General features: G+C 41.3%; 1 long non-coding RNA gene across 2 annotated transcripts in view; it reads left to right on the forward strand.

Moving 5' to 3' along the window:
* LOC116591286 overlaps nt 1–13,941 on the forward strand; it is a 55,029-nt gene extending 41,088 nt beyond the window's left edge. The window contains exons 6-7 of one of the 2 annotated variants that reach the window (XR_004285932.1): nt 4,576–4,681; nt 13,152–13,941. This is a non-coding gene — a long non-coding RNA (uncharacterized LOC116591286). The remainder of the gene's footprint in view (nt 1–4,575; nt 4,682–13,151) is intronic. The other variant, XR_004285931.1, reaches the window with a different exon arrangement.
* The last annotated feature ends 10,127 nt before the right edge of the window (nt 13,942–24,068 follow it).

A 24,068-nucleotide genomic window follows, 5' to 3' on the forward strand; every position in this document is an offset into this window, starting at 1 on the left:
AAGTTTTTTTCCTCATAAAATAGAGGCAAAATAACAGTATTTAAAATTTGGTTGTTTGGTTCTTACTTTGAGTAGAGCAACTGCTTTTGCTCATGCTTTCATAACTATAAACATCACATGCATTAGTGGGGTCAGCATGTATTCATTTACCTTCCCTCAGCTTTGTTCAGCTCTGTCAAACACCTGTAACACAGTATGCTCCTTTGTAGGAGACTGGCAGCAAGGTCCTATTTAATTAACTAATTAGATGACTCATCCTACACGTAAATTAGCATTATTAGGTCTTTTATAATGATTGTTGAAGCACTGTAAATTAATTTTCTTACTGGCTATGACCATCATTTGCTGCTATCACAGTATTAAGAGATAATGCCATGCACAGTAGGAAATCTCTATCAGCAGAAAATGAACATGGTCATCCTTGGATCACCAATTAGAAAACCTATTGTGTAACAAAAACATCATTTCTATGCTGTAATATGATCAACTAACCATTAATTACCTTCGCTAGTGAGAATTACCCTCTTTGTTGGAGGAGTATTACATTCCATATTATAGTTCAAAAATGTCAGGAGAAACCAGCAACAAAAACATCAATTTCTAAAAAGGATACATATAATCCAAATTATATTAACCTAACATGCTACATGTCAGGTAAAATTAGCATAAGCTTTGTTACTGAGTCTGAATAATATAGCTTACCTCTTAGCCTTTAGATGTATTGATTAAATAGGTCATCCTCACCTGCCCATAAATACAAATATAATCAAACTGCACTGTTCTCTAGGGAACCGAATGGCAAAAAACCTTGGTAAGTATCCAATCCAGATTCATGATAATTAAGAGCCTGTTTCCTTGCCTAATGCAAGGATGACAGAATGAAGATAAGCAGATCCCTGGAGGCTGTGCTTACAGCTGGTACATGGTTGTGTGTGTGTGTGTGTGTGTGTGTGTGTGTGTACGTGCATGCCCACATGAACATGTGTTTGTGTGTCTGTGTGTAAAAATGCATGCTTCCTATGACCAGTGCTCTGGAACTTTCTTTCATGAGATTCTCAAGGGGGATCTGTGACACCCACCTACCCTCCAAGGGGCACTGCCTTAGAAAGCTCATGTGGAAGCAGCCAGTGGGCATGAAGGTTCAGCCATGAATGAATGGGAATGCTAATTTGAGGTCTCTGTCTTGCTCAGCATGGCCTGTTACACCTTCACTGGGCAGGGATATGGGGTGATGGTCAGGAGATGAAACCCTGGTTTACGTGGCCAGGATTTGGTCCCGACTCCCACCCTTTAGAAGTTATGTCCCCTTGGGCAAGGTACCCCAACTTCTTCGTTGGCATGGTTTTATTCATCTTAAAATAGTCACCTCAGAAGTCTGTTGTGACTTTGTAGATTCTCAGGGAGTTTCTGGTGATCTAAATAGCAGAATTACAGAATGAAAGACTAGTAAGTTTGACTACATAAAAATTAAAGTCATTGCAGGACTATAATTATCATAGATAAAAAATAATATAAAATGGTACATTTATTTTAAAATAATCCAGCAGGGCAGAAGAAGAGAGGTGATAGAGGCATGGTGATAAATGAATTGAGAGTGTGTGTATTTTGATAATCCTGGGTATTTAGTCCATACAAATTTATTAAGCTATTCTCTTTATTTTTGTATGTGTTTGAAATTTTCTGAAATTAAAAAAAAAATACCATGGACAGTATCAAAAGAATAATGACAAATTAAGGGAAAAAATATTTGTAAGCATATCATGTTAAGGGGCTGATTTCCCCTAATACATAAAGAGGCCATACAAGTCAATAAAAGAGACCAACAAACCAACATTTCAAAAAAATAAAATGAACACAATTAAGAAAAAAAGGAAAAATATATCAAGTAATGACTATTTTTATAAAATATTATGTATACTTAAACTTTATATTACATTCTAATTTATTTAAAGAAATATTAAAATTTAATATATATTTAGTATATGTAAATAAATATTTAAGTTTATATTTACTTTATAAGTCTTATATTTTTACAGAATAAGATCATTATATTTAAAATATATCAAGTAATGCTCATTTTATTCATAGTAGGAGAAAATACAAATTAGAAACAATAGTGAAAAATCCATTTTTGATCTAGCAAATTGGCAAAGATCAAAAAGTTTGATAAGACATGAGGGTAAGAGTATAAGATAATATAACTTCTTTGGAGAGCAATTTTATAGTATCTGTGCAAATTTAAAATGTACCTTCTTTTTAACCCATCAGGCGTTTGCCCACAAATATATTCACACATGAGTTCAAAACAAACCACATAAGGATATTTGATGTAGTTGATTGTAATAGCAAAAGATTTGCAACATCTACGTGTCTGTTAGGAAGGAATTGGTTAAATAGATTATAGTACGTCCACAGAATGGAATATTAAGAGGTAGTTAAAAAGAATGAGGCAGCTCCATAATTTGAGTTGATCTCTAATGCATTCAATATGGAAAAAAAAGGGGGGGAGTAGAAAAGTAGAAGAATATGTGCCTGTGTAAAAAAATGTATCCATATGTTTCCATATGCACAGAATAAGAATCTGTAGAAGGACATAGAAAAACCCACTTACAGTGGTGCCTCTCCCAGGAGAGGGGAGATGAGGTGGATGAAGATACAGGCAGAGGAGGGAGTCTTACTCGTGACTGTACATTCAGTTTCTCTAAACTTTTTTTTTTTTTTTTTTTTTTTTTTTTACTGTGGGCATGTATTAGCTAGTCACAATGTATTTTTTACGTATAAATGCTTAGAATTGTGTTGGCCTATATTAAATGCTCAATTTTATCTACTCATATTGTGACTATTTTTACTCCAACCTTATCTTCCACTATGCCACTGCACATACCTTTTTGCAACCCAGAGCGAATCATAACCAGTCCCCAAATGTGCTCTGTGTTTTGCTGTTTCCATACTTATATTCATGTGCTTAGCTCCTCTTAAAAGGTCCCTCTTCCATCTTTACCTGTTGTAATTCTACCTACCCTTCAAGGCCCAATTCAATTCAAATACCACCTCTTCTTATATTATATACTTGCTAGGTAATCTTGAGAAATTTATGTATTTGCCTCAGCCTTGGTTTTCACATCTGATAAATGGGTGGTAATAATAGAAGTTGTAGGGATGCCTGGGTGGCTCAGTTGGTTAAGCGGCTGCCTTTGGCTCGGGTCATGATCCCTGCGTCCTGGGATCGAGTCCCGCATCAGGCTCCTTACTCCGCCAAGAGCCTGCTTCTCCCTCTGCCTCTGCCTGCCACTCTGCCTGCCTGTATTTTCTCTGTCTCTCTGACAAATAAATAAATAAAATCTTAAAAAATAATAATAATAGAAGTTGTAAGGATTAAATGTGATAAGGTAAGTAAATCTATTCACAAATTTATCTAACATGTAGTTCTTGGGTTACCTATTTTCTACAGGCACAGTGATATGCACGAGGGCTAGAACCATGAAAAAACTGACAGTATCCCTTCCCTCATGCAGCCCACTGTTTAGAAAGGAAATTTCCATTCTGTTGCTAAATACTATGGCAACTGGGATTACGGGCTGTGGAAGTGCAGAGAAGGGGCACCCACCCAAAAGAGACAAACCCTCAGGGAAGAAGTGGTTGAGTTGGAAATCAGAAACAAAATATGATTTTAACTGTGAGTAACCCCAAAGGAATTGTAGGCAGGGAGAAGCAGAAAATTGAGAAAGATTAGTCTTGGCACTTCTCATGCTTGTGACCATCTTGAGTCATTGGTCTCCATGTTTCTGATAATGAAAGGCAACCCACAGAAAAGAAACAGTGTTCCTCCTGCTCTTTAGCCCGGAAAGCTTTCAAGGGTGTAGTTTTTCTGTTGCCCCAGTCCTGTCAACCTTTGTGAAGCCAAGCCCTTCCTGCTATAATCCAGAAAAACAAAGTTCTTTACTGAAGAGTTAGGCAGTTCTCTAAATAGTATTGTAGGGAGAAATAAAAATTTAATTTAGATGTTCCCTTGTACTGACCAAAGGCCACAGCCTTCCAGAATTAGGGGTGCCAAAGGATAGTGCCTCTCCAGCCTGCTAAACTGTTCACTTCTGCCACAGGTGTCCTCCCAATCTAGTTCCCTCTCCTGGCCTCATCTCCCTACCCCAGCCCCCATCTCAAAACTTTCTTCAAGACTCCCGGTTAGGTGATCCCCGCTGTTCTCTCTGGGAGCAACTATCCCTCACCCCTCAGGAGGAAGCTGCTTCTGGCACTTCTAGCACTTCTAAACTGAAGCAAAGCCTCAGGTTTGATCTAGATATGAGCCGAAGTTCTGAACTCAGTCTATAGCATCCAGAGAAATATTTTCATTCCCTAAAGAGAATGTAATGAGAGTATAGTCCTCCCCACTGGTGAAAAATATGTCACTGGTAAAGTAAATGCAAAGTGTAACAATAATCATTTACCTTATGAGACTAATTATCCACAAAGGAAAGAATATTTCTCCTATTAGCTTGGTTTGGTCTTGACCTTTAGGCACCACTGCTACCATCAACCCCAACAATCATTGTGCTGAGAAACATTTTCCTCTTACAGCTGAAACCTGACAGCTTTACAAGAGCAACCACTGGAGCTAGCTGGAAGAATAAGTTATAATAATACTTAATAAGATCTCTTGGACTCAGATATCCTTCTGATGGAGGTAAGGAAAAAGTTTGCCGGTTTATATAGCCACTATATAAATTGAATTTCTCTTTCAAGAATTTGTGTGGTTTACCTTTTTCAGGACGAAGCTCTCCCCATCCATACACACACCGCCCAGAAACAAAAACAGAGAGAAAACAAAGAACTCTGAGTCAAAAATGAAATTCCATGATTCTTCAGAGAATTGTAGGGTAAACGCAAGTGTCTCCCCATGGCCTCTGCAACCATGCCCAGTTGAAACAGTAGGCAAGAGAAGCTATCATTAGTTTTGATCAAGTAGCCATGAACTGGAAATGTGACTGGGTTCAACAGCACAAAGAATCACCTGGCGACCCAGTGGCACCTACTAGACAACCCCAGGACCTAGTTTCCCTCTAGAGGAGGGTCAAGTCCAGAGCCTCTCTGAGCATGTGCATGGCAAAAGATTTATGCTGCCCTCTGCTGGTGAGCAGCTCTCCTGTAAATTTTTTACAAGGGGAAGGGGGGACCTGGGTAGGTTGACTACTACCCCATTTCCAGCCCCATTTCTGGCAGCCTCAAAGAAAAGTAATCAACTAAATTTAGAAGTTGAGGGGGGTGGGGCTGAAGTGAGAGTGGAGTAGGGGGAGAATATAGGACAGAAAAGCAGAAAGACCACACACCAGTGATATGTCACTATTAGAATCTAATATAGCCCACTGGGTTCATCTGTGTATTTGCTTTGTGGAGGGAAATTTTCATTCGGACTCTTATTTGACATTTGAGTTACTTAGTACTGAATGCATTCAGAAAATGCATTTCACTAATGCTTCCCTAATTCATAGGGGCTGCTGTTTTACCAGTCACCATGATCCTTAATCAGTGTAGTTGTATAGCATGTAGATGGTCTATAAAAGTGCTTAATAAAAATCATTTAATTCTAAATTACATGAGTGCACTTAACCCTAAAGATATTAAAACTGATTGTTTGATGTATTGCCATGAGTAGGCAGAGATTCAAAAATAAAAGCTTCCTGCACCTAAATCAAAGAGCACCGAGCTCATAGCCACTCGGTACAAGCACATGCATCAGTGTCATGAAGCTGGGCTATGATAAACTCACCCATTTTAGGCTTTTAAACTGTAAATATGAAGTACTTGAATTTGATCAGCGACGAGATACATAAGTGAGTTTTTCCAAGCAAAGTACTGTATGTGACCTGATAGCCTGTTAGAAGCCTGTGGAGATCACCTGTCGCTTATTTGCTGACTTGGTGAGTGCACCAGTGGGGCCAGCCGCTGGCGTGATATGCTATCTGTGCTAGTCTAGACTCCAGCCTAGGGGAGGTCTGGGGTGAGCAAATAGGAAAGAGTGATTTTCATTGACTGCATTTTTACCCTTGGATTTTCCTTGTAACAATATTTGAACTTGCCTCCCTCAGCACAATACCATGTCTGTGAGGAAACTTGAATCAGTCTTGACCATGGATCAGAATGAATTTTGGAGGGATAGATCTGTCAAAAGTAGAACCACCACTGGCTTTATTTCTTCATTCCTAGTTCAATATTTTCTATCCATTAAGGATATATAACTACATGATGATAATTGATTTCTGCTATATATCCTGTCCTAGGGGACATGCCCCATAGTTGCAGGGCATCGAGGCTAAGCTGGCCTCAAAAGAAGCTGGCCTCAGAGAGCCTTGAAAAGGTTGCCTTACCTATTGTTTCATTTTATTCTCTAAGGACAGCATCTTACAGATGGTGTGGTGTTTGCCTACTGATCTCTCTCCTTCACTGACTCTTGGTCTAAGGCAGTGTTATGTGAGACCCGTGTTGGTAGATCACTCTGAGCCCTCAGACAGAAGTACTTCCCAAGGCCTCACAGGCAGGAAAGGGCGTTAGTAATGGAGGGCACTCAGAGCGAAAGACTCAACAGTGAAATCAGTTGTGGCTGGACATTCAGTAACAGAAGTAACTGACCTGAAATGTGAGGGGGTGGCCATGCTGTTAGGCCCGTAATGTCTCCAGTTGTGCCACCAAAGCTATACTACCCATAAGCCCATTGTACCAGCACTGGGATAACAGAGATTAACTGATTTCATTGTTGAAAAGGTTGCTATCTGCAAGCCGAAAGGAGAGTTCTCACCAGAAACCACTCTGGATCAACGCTGGCACCCTGAACTTGGTCTTCCAGCCTCCAGAACTATAAGAATGTGAGTTTCTATTGTGTGAGCCCCCAGTCTATGGTATTTTGTCATGGCAGCCCAAGCTAAGAAGCATGCCCTCCCATAGTTCATCCAAGTGTTTTTTCCCAGATCTCTTTATCCCAAATCTTAAAAATCTTAAAAAGCTTTCTTTTTAGGCTCCTGACCAACGAAGCAAGCCATTTGATACTTCCCATGACTCTATTAATATTCTTATATTAAGCCACTTCTCTTTCCACACACAGTAGAGGCCCAAAGTTCCGTATATTGGGAGGATTTCCCCTGAGCATTCTCTTCTAGGATGATATGTGAGTAGGACTCTCTAGTAACCATCATTTTTTGGCTTGTACCGATATACTAGGTGATACATCCATGAACCAAGCTTGTCCTTTTGTTCCTCTTTTATGACTTGGTCATAAGGGAGCCCTTCCATGAACTGAGGGAGAAGTTCTGGTGCAACATTGGTGAATGACCTGGGTTCTGGGTTAACTGCTGTTAAGAGCTTACTTATGCACTCCAGCCCTGCTCATACCCAGTCTCAGATATACCACTTCCATCTTATAATAGAGCTCTTTTGGGTCCTTGTGATGTGGTGCTTCTGACAAAACCCAGTTTAACTCTTGCCATGGGGTCAGTTTATATCCCATGGTTTTCATCTCCACCAGGACCTAGTTGCACACCAGGAGCTGGTTTTATTTTATTTTTTAAAAATATTTATTTATTTATTTGTCAGAGAGAGAGAGAGAGCACAGGCAGACACAGTGACAGGCAGAGGCAGAGGGAGAAGCAGGCTCCCTGCCGAGCAAGGAGCTCGATATGGGACTCGATCCCAGGACGCTGGGATCATAACCTGAGCCCAAGGCAGCCGCTTAACCAACTGAGCCATCCAGAAGTCCCCAGGAGCTGGTTTTAAATGGTATGGAGTTCTGTGCAATAGCTGGCATGTCCTTGCTCTATAATCCTAGAGATCTACATTACAAATCTTTATTGGTGGTTGCCATGAACTGCACATGGTGTCTTTCCCAACTATAAATACGATAGTGTCTGCTGTGTTGTTTGGCCCAAATGGAAGAATTGCTTGCATCTCAACCCAGACCTGCTTTAGAGCCTTTACTCCTCTGGCCTCACTCAAAACTGGCAACCTTCTGTGTCATCCAGTACATGACTGTTGCCGTATCCCCACATTATGCAATATCCTGACTCCAGAACCCAAAGAAGCCTATTAAATGTTTTGCTTCTTTTTTAGTGATAGAAGGTACAAGATGATATGATTGTCCTTTACTTTTGGAAGAGATATAATGGCATACTCCAGACTATTGGGTCCCTAAAAACATCACTAATTGGGGCCCCTGAATTTTCAGAGTATATTTCTCACCCTCTGGGTTGCATTTGTCTTAACTAATTCTACAATTATTTGCTCCTTTTTTTTTTTTTTTGCTACTTTTTACTCAAATGGTCTTGTTAATAGGATGTCATTAACATAGTGAAACATTATTATGTTCTGTGGAATATCCTGGTTTTCCAGGTATTTTCAGATTATCAGAGAGGGCAGGAGGGTTAACATAACTCTGGGCCTAGATGGAAATATACACCATTATTTGTCCCACAAGAATGCATACTATGTTGATCCCTGTAGCCAAATCTCTGGCTTCATAGCATGTACCCAAAGCTGTGTTAGTCTCTCCCAGGAAAGACACCATATCTGACATATAGTAGCTGCACTTGAGACTGCTGTTCGATTGAGTTTGCCGTAGTCCACTGTCATCTTCTAGAATTCATCTATCTATCTATCTATCTATCTATCTATCTATCTATCTATCTTGAGCCAGACTCAGGGATATGATGGGGATCACTGCCCCTGCATCCTTTATGTCTTTAAGGGTGACACTAATCTCTGCCATTCCCCCTCCCCCAGGATGTGATAATACAGTTGATTAATAGCTTGGCAGTTAGGGAAGCAGGTTAGAGGTTTCCGCTTGGCCTTTCCAGCTATGATGGATCTTACTCCACTAAAGAATGAACCAAAGTCAAGTTTCTTCCAAATGCCAAATATGTTCATTTCAAATAAACATTCAGTGACCCACAAAATGACTGCTGGCTAGATCTTGCTCTGTTGGTCCAGGATTCTATTCTTTTTCTGGGCTTAATACATTCCCCACTAATAAGAAGGTTATTTGAACACTTCAGGTCTCCAGGTATCGGTGTCAACTCAAATCCTGTATCCAGCTGTCACTGAAATATCTCTGTATTCCTCATCCTCCACTCTACAGTTACCCTAGTAAATGGTCATAGGTCTCACTGGGGAAGGACTAGGGGAATCATTGAACCTACCAGCTGTGACGATGCAGGGTCATCATCTCTCATTCAGTGAATGGATTTAGGGTCTGGAAACTGGCTCAGGTCCAGAAACTAGGCAGAGGATTGTGGTTTGGTTTTGTTTTGTGGGGACGACTGCTGTCATTCATTCTTTATTTCCTTTGAGTATATAAATTAAGTAAGGCCCTTGTCAGCTGACATCTATCCTGCCCTTGGGAACACCATGTTCTTTTTTTTTTTTTTTAAAGATTTTATTTATTTATTTGACAAAGAGAGTTCACAAGTAGGTAGAGAGGCAGACAGAGAGAGAGAGGAGGAAGCAGGCTCCCTGCTGAGCAGAGAGCCCGAGGCGGGGCTCGATCCCAGAACCCTGGGATCATGACCTGAGCTGAAGGCAGAGGCTTAACCCACTGAGCCTCCAGCTGCCCCATGAGAACACCATGTTCCATACTTTTCTGAGTGTCAGTCTCTGCCAGCTGCTGCTCTGATGTGACTGCTCATTACCTTTGTGTTCACCGTACTTTTAACAGTTAAGTGCCACCATCTACCCTCTCTATTTTCAGAATACAATTAGCCCCATTCTACTATCACCAGTGTTGTAATAAATTTCTTACGGTGAGCTATGGCCTACAGAGGACAACCATCACTGGGCTTCTCAACAATGCTGGTAGTCTCCTCATGAGCACATTCCTTGTCACTTTGGCAAACACGGTGTCCCCCAGGCCCTGTCTGTCAGTGCTGATTTCCAGTCTTATATAGTCCATCTGCTCTGACATACCCATTTCTCTGTGACTTTTTATTCTATCTGTGATGGACTTCTTTCCTCTTATATGGGACATTGCTTTCTCTAGGCTTCCTACAAGCCTATTAGCACTGACTCCTGGGTTGTTGCCGAATTAAAACCTGTGTCCCAGCAAGTATTCTTATAAACTCTTAAACTCTTCTTTATCTAACTTTACATTTCACCTCCTTTCATCCAGAGTCTTTAGGATCCAATCCCATAACACTGTCCTGGCTTCTGCCAATACATTTGTGGGTCAATCCACAAATTCCTTCATCATATAATCCCTTTCCTCCCTTACAGTCCCAGTACTTCCATGGCTGAGTGGTGTTGTGACTTGATCCTAGCTGTTGGGCTGGTAGCCAGGAGGGAGGTAAGCATCGATCCTGAGGAGGACTTAAATGATTTACCAAGCAGAGACCTTGACATCATCCTCAGGTGAGGGGCAAGACACTAGTGGCCCTTGTCAGGGAAGAGTGGTTCCCTTCTGAAGATCTAGAGAATTCAGACTCAACAGTGGTTTTAAAGTTCTTGGGTGCAGTGGTGTAGGTGTCAAATCCCAGGATTCCACTCCCCAGTCAGGGAGACTTGCTAGGGTTAAGAAATCAACCCTTTCTGTGACTCTTCTGTTTAGATGAAGTCCTGGTTTGACCCTCAGCATTTTCATCCCCTAGCTATAATAAAAGAGAAACTAAATAGAGCCATGAAGGCCCTGTGACTTTCATACTTTGCCTTAAATTGGTGATTAGCTATGCTTTTGCCTCTCATTGTCTTTGTCAAATATATATTGGTAATACCCAGCAGCAGTTAATCAATTCCATAGTCCTTAGGAGTACTTCTCTTGGTCCTCTCAAACACATGCGGTATTGTCCCAGTCAGTACATGCCCTTCTGCTGGCATCTCGTCTGGTTCACTACCTGTGAGAGTACTAATAACTGCACTAATGTGATGTGTCAGCGTCTATCAGTTCTCCCCTTACCACCAGTTGTGGGGGCCACCGGTTGGACAGTACAGAAGCCAGCCTCACAGTCCCATCTTACAGTCCATTTTCTAGGATCATTCTTATGCCACCTGTCCTAGGTCGGTCCCTGAGAACCAAACCGGGACACAAATTTGCTTGCAAGATGTTTACTGGGGAAATTTATTGAAATAGCATGTAAAAAGTGCAGGAAGCAGAAACAGGCAGAAGGACAAATGGAACTGCAATGAATATAGTTGCAGTACAGACTTCAAGCAATCCCATAAAAAGTGCTGTTGCTGGGGTGGTCCTTCAGAGTGATCCCAAACTGAGGCAAAAGGACCAGGTTTTCATACCACTGCACTTGGGGGGGGGGTGTCACATTGGGCAAGACAGCTTCTTCTGGCTAAGTCAGGATTTCTCCACAGTGGTTCTGTTGCTGTTTTGGACTGGATAATTCCTTGGGAGAGAGGCTGTCCTGCATTTTAGGATGTTCAGCAGCATCCCTGGCCTACTCAATTTCAGTAGCACTCTCCTCCTCACCTGCTTCCCCCTTCAGGATGCCTCCCAGTATTACCAAATATCTCCTGGAGACATAATTATCCCCAGTTGAGAGCCACTGAGCTGAGGGCATTTCACACAAAGAATGTAGTTGTGAGCCATTAGCAGTCAAAACCTCTGAAAGCAGAGGTAACAGGGCCTGGGCCCTGAAGGTGGAATCCAGGTAGGAGGCCACAGCATTGAACACATGTCCTCTGTGATGTCAACTACTAAATAAAGGCAGGAGGAAAATATATATACTTTAAATAATGCAAGCTTTCAATACTTTTATACTCGAATCTTTGATCTATTTGACATTTATTTTAGGGATGATATAAAGTAGGGCTTTCATTTTGTGTTTTCAAAAGTTACAGTTAATTATCTAGTATTTTTAATTGAATAGGCCACCATTTCCTTGCTAACTTGAAACGTCTCTCGTCATACTGTAATTTCCAGTATACCAGTATACACATGGGTCTGTTGTTGTTTTTAAGACATTTATTTGGGAGAGAGAAAGAAAGAGAGCAAGCAAGCAAGAAGAGCAGAAGGAGAGGGAGAGGGACAAAGGTGCTCAGTGCGGGGCTCAGTGCAGGGCTCAGTGAGGGGCTCAGTGCAGGGCTTGACCCCAGGATCATGATCTGAGCCAAACTCAGACGCTTAACCAACTGAGCCACCCAAGCGCCCCCACAAGGATCTGTTTTTGGACTTCCCATTAGGTTCTGAAGATCTACATGTCCATTTTGGTATCAAAACCCTGCTATTTTGAAATTATGAAGTTATTTTTCCTTTTCAGTATAGGTATTGTTCTTCCTCAGAACTACTTGATGATAATCACCCATTTATTCTTCCAGATAAAACTTAAAGTGAACTTGTAAATCCCCTGATCTTCAAAAATGATGATTTGAATGTTTACTAAAATTGCACTAAATTTATAGGATAATTTAGAGAATGGTGATAACTTTACAACATGAAGTTCTCCCCTCTAGGAACTTGGTATTTCTGTCCAGTAACCCAAATTTTCATTTTATATACTTCAGTAACATTCTATAGAATGTTCTATTCTATAGAATGTTACTGAAAATTATGTTTTTATTGTTTATCTGTTACTTTTAATGAATTTTATTTATTTATAGAGAGGGTGGTGGGATGGAGCAGAGGGAGAGAGAGAGAGAAACTTAATCTGACCCCATGCTTAGTGTGGAGCAGATGCAGGGCTAGATCTTATGACCCGGAGATGACCTGAGCCAAAATCAAGATACTTACTTAACTGACTGAGCCACCGAGGCACACCGGAAGAGTGCCTTTTAAAAAGAAGGCCTCTGATATTTTTTACCATTGTTTGATGTTTATGGTTCTTTTCAGATAAATGCTTTATATTGTTTTATAAACTTCTTCCCTTCTTCTTCTTCTTCTTGTGAGCTCTACACCCAGTGTGGGGCTTGAGCTCATGACCCTGACATCAAGAGTCGCATACTCTGCAGACTGAGCCAGCCAGGGACCCCATCTTCTGTTTCTAGCTTCTTAAAGATTTATTAGTTTATTAGGGTTTTTAATAAGAATGGATATTGAATTTCATCAATTGCCTCTGAGATATTAATTAATTAATTAATTATTGACTAGAAGGTAGCTGGCAGAATGTCAGTCATCTGAGGGTAGAAAAATACTGAGCATTACTTTGGAACATTAATTACCTTTCTGTCTTTCTCAGATCCCTACTAGGTAGAAACTCCCCAGTATGAAAGTACATGCTCTCCAACCTGAACACTAGCAAGAACACATGCTCGGGAAGGATAGAGAAATCCACTATGTTCCTGTTTGAGGGCAAAGAAACTCCAAGAGATGCAGATAGGAACAGCCTCAGCCAGGGATACAGAAAAAGAGCCAAGTCGCAAGTATACTGGGTCCCTAGGCCAGAAAAGAGTCACCAGACATAGTGGACCTGAATGTGTTTAATCAGGGCATTAAATAATGCATCACGTATGCAGACACATGTAGTTTCACTCCCCAAATAACTAAACTTCAAATCTCCAGTTCCTCTCCTAATTCTTAGAGCCCATTGCTTGGAGAAAATGAACTATCTTAGAAATTGAGTTTAAAGACCGTCCTCTCAAGGAAATAATGAATTAAAAAGTAGACTTTCAGGTAAACAAAGCAGATAAGATCTATGTGGGTATCACTAACCCATCTGGTAGTTGAAACCCACATTTGTTTTGTTTGTTCGTTTGTTTGAAACTCAGGTCTTTATTGTCTTGATAACAGTCCACTTGGCTTTTATATTGCATGCCAGTACTTAATAACCTTGTCTTTTTCTATGATTGGGTTATACAGAGTTTCCAAAACAAACAAACAAACAAACAAACATTAAAAGCAGTTATATTTATAGGATAAGCAAGTGTCTTTATTCTCTCTTGTATTAAAAATGCAAGCCAGCCGGGGCGCCTGTGTGGCTCAGTGGGTTAAGCCTCTGCCTTCGGCTCAGGTCATGATCTCAGGTTCCTGGGATCGAGCCCGACATCGGGCTCTCGGCTCAGCAGGGAGAGCTGCTCTCTCTGCCTGCCTCTCTGCCTACTTGTGATCTCTCTCTCTCTCTCTCTGTCAAATAAATAAATAAAATCTTAAAAAAAAAAGGTAATGCAATGCTCAGCAGGGAGAGCTGCTCTCTCTCTCTGCCTGCCTCTCTGCCTACTTGTGATCTCTCTCTCCCTCTCTCTGTCAAATAAATAAATAAAATCTTTAAAAAAAAAAAATGCAAGCTAGCCAGGTCTTTTTTTTCACTCAGTAAGGAATTGAGGCAGTCAAGAAGCTCTGGGAAGTGGGGACACCCTCAGTCTGGTTCTATCCATCTCATGCAACTGTGATCAGGAATGCCAGGGGAACTTAGAAAAGATGTCAGGGGAAGATGTACTTTAGATACCCTAAAAATGCCTCTATAATAGGAAAGCCCTTCTCAGAGACTGAATCCTGTATCAACTTTGCTCTGGGAAGTCTCACTAAGAAGGTTTTGTGTTCTAAAATGTTTGGGGAAAATAAACAAGAGAAATCAGTACTCCAGTGTGAGACAGGGGATAGCAGTGAGGGTATAAGTGAGGACCAAATTAGTCAATAAGACCTGACAATTTGATTAAGTGTCTCTGGCAGTCCTCTCCCATTCATTTGAATTGACATTGCCCTATCCTTGTCACTTTTCACCTAGATAATTGAAGCAGGTCCAGGAGAACTTTCCCCACCCACCGGCCTTCTGTTCTCAGAGTATCTTCCTTTAGTGCAGGTATAATCACGTCACTGCTTACCTCAACCCCACTTACCTGCAGTAGCATTTTCCAAAGTGCAATCTGAATTAGAATTATCTGGAATGCTGATTTTAAAATGCTAATTCTGAGGCCTAACTCATCAAGATCCAAGTCTCTGGATGTGTGGAATTTTAAAAAGCTCTGCGGGGGATTCTTTGGCACATTACGGTTGGACAGCCGCTGATCCCCTGTCAGGGCAAACTCCTAGTGCCGTGAGAAATCGTTTAGGTCCTGGGACCTCGGCCTTGTCTCCACCTGTCACTCCCCATGTGTCCTAAAAGCTGCACCCAGAAGAATGACTTGTGTTGTGTTGAAACATGCCAGGCATGTCGCGTATCTATGCGCCTTGATACATCATTCCCATTTTCTCCTCTGACTGCTAAAACCCCTGTCTATCCTAAAACTCACCTCCTCCTTGAAGCCTTCCCTGATGATGCTCTCCATAAGAGTGTCTTTCTTTACTTGGGGTTTCCACAGTATGGTGCATGGTATTTGGTTCCAGCACTCACCCCAAGCTATTGCTCTATAAATAGCTGCCCTTCTCCCCTGTGGGAGCTGCTGAGAACAGAGCCTGGGTCTTATTTATTTCAGTACATTAGAGTGCACAGTAAGCACTGACAGAGGGACTGAATGAGTGTTATGGTACTCACTGTGACCAGCACTGTCCAATCAAAATATGATATGAGCATTAGGTAATTTGAATTTTTCTAGTAAGCACAGTAAAAAGAGTAACAAGAAACAAGTAAATGAATTCTATTTTTATTTAACCCAGTGTATCCAAAATATTGTCATGTCAACATACAATCCACATCAAAAACTATTGAGGTGGTTTACGTTCTTTTCTCATACTAAGTCTCCAAAATTCCAGTGTGTATTTTACACTTAACACATCACAAACCAGACTAGCGTATCTCAAGTGGTCCATAGCCACGTGTGCCTAGTTGTTACTATACTGGACAGCATGATTCAAGACGAGAGAGGATGCTGTCGAGGTGTATGTGAGAACTTCAGCCCATGACAAAAGATGCAGTCTAGGTCAGGGTTCATCCTTGGTGGTTACATGGCACTGGAATGGTTTTTGCCAGGACTGTTAACCTTGGCCTCGTCTGCTGAGCAGAGCTGTGAGTGCAGGTCTGACCTGAAGGTCCTGCATACCAGCTGTCCTCTCAGAAGCTAATGAGCCTCCTTCTCTCCCAGGCACTTGGAGCTGAAATGTCCAGATACACCACCTCTCTAGGGAACATTAAAGGCATTAAATAAGAAGGCTGCATTCTTTCATGTGCAAAGCCACACCCTCTAATGTCATCATTATGGAGGCTCTAGTCACCAAAAGAAAAAGCCACAGAAATGTAAATAGAGTTCACTTGTAGGTGCCTTGGTAGAGGTAAGCTTCAGGTATCCACACCCTGTAGGGACATCATTCCATCTGAGGGAGGAGTTTTAAAAAATGTCTTAAGCAGGAAGCTTAGAACACTTCCAAGACCTGGGCTGTTTGTCTTGCTCAGGCCTGTCTCCTGACTCCCTCAGCTCAACCTCAGTGAGTGCTGGGCTCAACCTTTACTCAGCCTCTCAGGTCAGCACTAAAAAAAGAAAATGAATCTCCACCTCTTGGCCCCACACTCTGGGGACCTCCGTTAAGAAGCTTGGTGCCCGCTGGCAAAAGTGTGGAGTGGAGCCAGCCCTCGACTTGGCACTCCCTGCCTGGTCCCCTCTTGCTAGGCGGGAACCTAAAGCAGTCTTTCCCTCTGCTCCCTCCTTTCCCCCAAACTCATTTTCAATTAAACAGTCAGGTACCCAAATTAGCATCAGAACCAAAATGGTTTCCTTGGAAACTCATGATAAAAACTACAGTTTTAAAACATTTTCTTGGGGCGCCTGGGTGGCTCAGGTCATGATCCCAGGGGCCTGGGATCGAGTCCCGCATAGGGCTCTCTGCTCAGCAGGGAGCCTGCTTCTCCTCATCTCTCTCTCTGTCTGTCTCTCTGCCTATTTGTGATCTCTCTCTCTGTCAAATAAATAAATAAATAAATAAAATCTTTTTAAAAATAAATAAATAAATAAATAAAACATTTTCTTTGCAACCTAGAGAGCAAAAACATGCCTTTTACAAGGACAGAAGCCCTGAGCCAAAGGACTCCCATCTCCTGTCAAAAAGTGTCATTGACCAAAGATTCTGGAATAGATGGAAAGTGCTATTTGAGGATCTCAGAGCATGCTTTATGTATTTTCCTATATCTTACTCCCATATAAACCTTGCCCTCCATTTACTCTTGCCTGTTTTTACAGAAGTGCAACATCTCCTTGGTAGTTAGTTTTCACTACAGTCCTCCTTCCTGCAAGGAGTTGAACTCTCAAACACAAGCAGCTAGAGGATGGATCAGGAATTCTTGACATTGTCGGGTGGAGAGGACTCCATATTATATCTCCATCCGTAAAAGTATCCCCCCGGAAATTATCTGAGAAAAAAAAAACTATATTCCAATAATGCAATAATAATAATAATAATAATAATGTGCATTTTGTATAATGGTTCATAGTTTACAAAATACCTTCACACATATTTCCTCAATTTAACCTCATAATAGCTAGATTAGGAACAACAGGTTCAGTATTCATATGACTATTCTTAGTATTCAGTATTCATGTGAATCTCTCTAGAAGCATTCATTCAATTGGCGAAAGTACTGAGACCCTGTGTGTGTCTGGCCTTGTGGAATGCTCTGGGAGCAGAGCTATCAAAACAGTTCTTTCTGGGAGGAGCTGAATCTTGTGGGAATGAAAACAGACAATTAAAATCTATATAAAGTCTCTTGCAGAGGCATACAGCGTGCTGAAGGAGCCCGTAAGAGGGACCTTAGTGCAGAATTTTATTATCAGAGAATTCCTTAATCTGAAGAAATGAAACTTCTTAATAATGGAACTTCTGCTATCCTAACAAGCTAATAAGAGAGCTGTTGGAGGGGGTTCTTTCCAGGGACCCCTAAGTCACATACCACTGGCTGTATCCTGCCTGGAAGGAATAACTATAGTATGTCTGTAATATGTATAGATTGCATATATAGGTACAGTATGAAACCAGAGTTCATGGAGTAGTCATAACATTGGTTCTGGCTCTAAATTGACAGCCTGATACTTTCACAATATACCAGGATCCATATGCTCTCCAAAGGAGCATTAGACTCCCAGATGACACTAACTGCTTCTGAATGTAACTCCTGCCTAAAACATTTTTTTGAAATTTTTTTTAAAGATTTTTATTTATTTATTTGACAGACAGAGATCACAAGTAGGCAGACAGGCAGGCAGAGAGAGAGGAAGGGAAGCAGGCTCCCTGCTGAGCAGAGAGCCTGATGCAGGGCTTGATCCCAGGACCCTGGGATCATGACCTAAGCCAAAGGCAGAGGCCTTAACCCACTAAGCCACCCAGGTGCCCCTGCCTAAAACATTTTATAATCCCCTTTTATTGGCAAGAATGCAGAGGTAGTATTTCCCCCCCTCTCTTTTTCAAAAATTTCATTTATTTATTTGACAGAGAGAGACAGTGCATGTTCACAAGCAGGGGCCAGGAGCAGAGGGAGGGGGGAGGCAGCCTCCCCACTGAGCAGGAAGCCTGAGACAGGGCTCTTTCCCAGGACCCTGAGATCATGACCTGAGTAGAAGGTAGACGCTTAACCAACTGAGCCACCCAAGCACCGCTCTCTTGTTTTCTAATTACAAAAGTAATACATGTACATACTCATGCTAAACAGTTCAGTAATACACAAATATACAATTTAAAAAATGAAAGTCTCCCACTATCATCTCCCTCACCCCACCAAATACTGTTACTGGTTTAGGGTGTATCTTTCCAGGTTTTTGTTTTTGTTTTTGTTTTTCTTAAAGATTTTATTTATTTATTTGAGAGAGAGAGAGAGCACAAGTGGAGGGGGAGGGACAGAGGGAGAGGAAGAAACAGGCTCCCCACTGAGCAAGGAGCCTGAGGCGGCGCTCCATCCCAGGACCCCAGGATCATGACCTGAGCCAAAGGTAGACACTTAACCAATTAAGTCACCCAGGTGCCCCAATATGTCCCATTTCTGCTGAAAAATATGTAAACACATATATTTTTAAAACCCTGAAAAAGGTTTTACTCATATGATTTGCTTATTAGCACTGGGTTTTCCTTTTGTTCTCAAGTCTTTCTTGGTGCCCCTCTTATGTGCTCTCATAGCCTCTGCATACCCCTACCACATCCCTTGTCTCACTGTTTCTCATCTTTCCTCATTATACTGAGAGTTTCTTGATAACAAAGACCATTGCTCTATTATCTATTGTGCCCTGGGTTCAGAGCACAGCACACAGCACGTGTGATCAGTGCTCAGTAAATATTTGTTGCTTGAATGAATATTTTCAGGAGCATTATTTCCCCTAAAACTTCAGTCAAAGAAGCAAACTTCTGAGGTGGCCTGATTTAAGTAATAGATATGTAGTTTCAACATCAAGTCAGGAAATTTGTTGGCAGCTTTCTCCAAGTGCAGTCTCTGTTTTCATCCTTCACCCAGATTAACACAGAGCTCAGCACTTGACATTCCACCAGAAAGGATCCATTCCCAGAATAAGCATTAGTGAACAATGTTGATTTCATGGAAGATTGGGTAGGGTATTAGGGAAGGGTAAACTTACTTAAAAGCCTTGATCAGGGGCGCCTGGGTGACTCAGTGGGTTAAGCCGCTGCCTTCGGCTCAGGTCATGATCTCAGGGTCCTGGGATTGAGCCCCGCATCGGGCTTTCTGCTCGGCGGGGAGCCTGCTTCCCTCTCTCTCTCTGCCTGCCTCTCTGTCTACGATGATCTCTGTCTGTCAAATAAACAAATAAAATCTTTAAAAAAAAAAAAAAGCCTTGATCAGACTCATTTGTTTCCTGAGGTGCCTTCTTCCCCATTGTGCCTCAACCTCATAAAATTCCTCCCTCAGGTACACAGAACGGTTTGGTCTTCCCCCAGCTTCTTTCTCCAGACTTCCATGCCCACACCTATAAAATCCCACAGCAGACACCTGCCTCTCAGAGATAGTGAAGGTGTGTTAAAAATAGCCTTTTTCCCTATTACATCAGTATCTAGAACTATTAGTACATAAGTTAGGATTTCAGGCAGTTTTAAGCAATCTAACCTAAGCAAAGAATCTTGCTTCTCCCAGGCATCCTATTTTTTGTTATTTTTTTTTAAAGATTTTATTTATTTATTCGACAGAGAGATCACAAGTAGAGAGGTAGATGGAGAGAGAGGAGGAAGCAGGCCCCCTGCTGAGCAAAGATTCCTGATGCAGGGCTCCATCCCAGGATCCTGAGACCATGAGACCATGAGACCATGACCTGAGCCAAAGGCAGAGGCTTTAACCCACTGAGCCACGCAGGTGCCCCCAGGCATCCCATTTTTAAAGTTACACATCTAGCCCTCCAGTCCAAGCGAGTCCTAGTTATCTCTTGTTGGTGATCTCCATCTCAGGGGTCAAGTATGATCCTGTGCGCTTTGCCCTCAGGCTGTGCTCACTCTATCACCTTTTGATGCCTCATGGTTTTTAGCCCTTGAAGAAGAGGCCTCTTCACCCAAGGCCCTGATGTCAGCACAGCATCTGAGGTAGAAATGTTTTTCACCTGACGGTTGGCATCTCCTCTCTGGCCTCTAGGAAATATTCTTCTCCCTTATTCACTGTAACACTTACAATACAAATGCAAATTTACTGATCCATTACTGTGAGCCAGACACTGTGCTAAGGACTTTTTATACATCACCCTGTTTATTTAAGTTTTTTAAAGGTATCCATCCATAAATTACTTTTATTTCTTATTAAATGAACACAGAGTCATTAGCATATTAATAACAGACAGGTTTATTATTACATATCCATCAGTGTGGCTTTCCATGCCACTTGAAACATGCATGCCATCCTAGAGATGACTCAGTTCCCCAGTGCTTCTTTTTGATACACATTACTACAAATCCATTTTAAATTACCGAGGAGATATTTGGTTAAAAAAATAAACAATAAATCATACTGCCCATATGAATCAACTCATGCTATTGCACAAGAGTTTAGCAGTATTTACCTGGTAATTCCTGTGTTAGCTGGAAAATATCACAGATGCATTGCCATGATTTTTTTTAAAGTTGATGTAACCTTCATATTTTGCAGAATTTTATAAAGTCATTCATTATTGTAGCAGGTGGTTTAATGCAAACATTGTACTCAATTTACGAAAGTCAACAAACCTCGAATATTTTATTTTATTTTTTTTTAAAGATTTTATTTATTTATTCGACAGAGAGAGAGATCACAAGTAGGCAGAGAGAGAGAGGAGGAAGCAGGCTCCCTGCTGAGCAGAGAGCCCGATGTGGGACTCGATCCCAGGACCCTGAGATCATGACCTGAGCCGAAGGCAGCGGCTTAACCCACTGAACCAGTTATCAATGAAAAACCCACTGAGTCATAATTTTTTAAAAATATGTTCTTTTGGGGGCACCTGGGTGGCTTAGTCAGTTGAATGTCCCAGGGTTGTGAGATCAAGCCCCAAGTCAGGCTCCATGCTCAGCGGGAAGTCTGTTTGAGATTCATTCTCATTCATTCTCTCTCTCTCTCTCAAATAAATAAGTTAAAAATATATATATATGTTCTTTCCAAGTTTATCTGTGTGCTTGATCCCACCCTCTCTGAATATAGATCCAGGATTACCTCCTTGCATCTGTGGCAATCTGAACATTCCCTTCTTCCTTTCTAGCTAGAACATTCCCTTCTAGCTCATCTTGGGCTAGAGGCCGTGACCTTACCTTTGCCCTATAGGCCAACTAGGCCCTGATCAACTATCTTGCTCTTAACCCAAACTATGTGGCTTCCATAATAGCCATGGGAACATTTGGCTCTGGATCCCTCTTTTCCTGTTTGTTTGTTTGTTTGTTTTCCCCCATACTGTGTCCTTGGCTGATTTGCTGTTATGTTTTTTCTTCCTTTTCAGTATTCCTAGTAAATCTCTACTGAGAAAAGTAAGATACCATACTCCATCTGCCTCCAACCCAACCCCAAGAAACTTCCTAATTTTTACTTATTATGCCATCTTTGAAAGGTCCTAACAATTCCTAAAGATCCCTCAGTATATATTCTTATTATTATGTTCTTAAAGAACATAATTTTTTATCAAATGTTCAGTAATCAGAAAAGACCTCTATGTTGTATTATTTGATGAAAAAGCCAAAGTGCTGAGAAGTGGATATGATATGTTACAATGTCAAAAAGCTAGAAAAACTAATTCGTTCTGGTAGCTTTGGGGTGAAATGAAGATTTTGACTGGGCAGGTGAGAAATAGGGGCAGGAGGAGATTTTACTATATATTTTTTGTTATTTTTGATGTTTGGACCATAGTACTTCATTACCAATTTTAAAAATAGATGAGTGATTTTTTAAAAAAAGAAATACGAGTAACCTTCCTGATAGGTAGGAGAGGGTGTTTTGCAACAACAGTTGGTAAACAATCATTAAAAATAATAAATGAATAAAATAGTTTTGAGAAAGAACAGAAAGACAAAGAACCTATTCCAGAGGAATGTTCAGGTCAATGAGTATTTCACATAAATCTGGTAATGCCAAACACTCAGCATTACGGGCAGTTTGGGCAATGGTCTGAAAGTAATCAGTTGCAGCGGAAAGTACTGATAGAGCTTTATGTGGCCTGTTTCTCACACTACACATACCTAGGGGTCAGGGGCTTTCTCTCTCATACAACTAGAACTCAAATAGAACTCAATACAAATAAACTCAATAGTTTAGTAGTAATAGGAAAAGATTGCCGCACAGAGTCCCTTTAACTCTAAGAGGAGCAAGAAGCCATTACAGTGTGATTTGTTGAGTCCTAAAAAGACAACAGAAACTTTTGGGGTCACAGTTTAGCTGACATCAACTCCAATCTCTACTTAATAGCATAAAATAGAGGGCAGTTAAGTAAGCATCTGTGCCCTCATTCACATTTCTAACCCAAGTCTTAGAGAATGGATAACCTGCCTTAGCCTACTCCCACATAGTTCATAATACAAGTGACTTGAGGAAGCTAGGATCAGTTCTCAGGGAATCTGAGAATTTAGCTGACCTTAATTTGTTACTTTCCAAATATTCCTGAGCACATCCTAAGGTAAAATAAACCCCCAAGACCATCCCAAGAAGTGACTGGCTTTTTCAGTTTTCTTTGGCTTTGAGATGACCAAGGGTTGACACCTCCGACCCCTCACCCCAAGATGGGAAAGGATTGGACATGACATTAGGCCTTCTCTATGTTCAGATCCATCTCCCTAGCATTCTGGAAGCAGGATAAACGGCAGCTTGGTTTCTGTCATATCACACTTGTAGCAGATGTGATTTCATCCTTAAAGTATTTTAAGATTTAAGGGAATGAGGGGGGCAGGGTGGGACAAAAGGAGAGGCTGAATTTAATTCAGTCACAACAGAGACTTCAGTTGATCCCTTGGGGAGCTCTGAACCTAGGATGGCTCTTCGGAGCTTTACAGAATTGAAATAAAGGAGCAGATCTTATATTCCTGCATAGACCCATCTTTGGATTTGGGCTACCCAGGAAGGGCGTGCAACCTATGTGGGACAACTCCCTTGGGCTAAAGGCAATTCCCGGGAAGGGACTCCGTTATGGATCTTCAGCAGAAAACACTCTTGGTAGCTGGTACTCTGGTTTACAAAGGGTATCTGGGTATCACACAATAGCATCTACTACATAATCAAAACACTTAAATGAATACCAACAAATGCATCATAGCTCTGAAAGTAGCATACAGGTAGCCCAGAGAATATAGTAGTATGAAATCTGATGGAGCTGTGCTCTGGCTGAATATGTTAGGAAAGTTCTTGAAGCCATAATTGTCTACGTATGATTACCTTCTGACTCTGAAATTGCCAGTTCAGTAAGCGAAAGGAGCTGATTAAAAGCCATATCTATTCTCCAACTCCCAGAGGCAGGGCCTCTCAGGGCTAATTCAAAAAAGAGAATTCTTGCTACAGATTCTTCCACATTTTTTTTTCCCCATTTCTGTATATTCCACAAGGAGGTGGCCACTACCTGCAGCTGATAATTACAGGCTTTAGGCATGCCATACTATGAAAGGAACTTGTGTGTGGTGCCTGGGCTGATAGGGAAGTATGCCGCATGGGTTTGACCCTGTAAAGGGGGAAATATCCTTTTGTCGTGGGCCCTAGGGTTTTCAAGGCCACTATCCATGGCAAATGTTCACCATGCTGAAAGGCTAAGGGCCAAGCATACAACCTTTTAAGAGCTTGTCAGCACAAAGTCCATTCACTGAAAGCCTT

Source organism: Mustela erminea, chromosome 5, assembly GCF_009829155.1.
Source record: "Mustela erminea isolate mMusErm1 chromosome 5, mMusErm1.Pri, whole genome shotgun sequence".
Taxonomy (NCBI): Eukaryota; Metazoa; Chordata; class Mammalia; order Carnivora; family Mustelidae; genus Mustela; species Mustela erminea.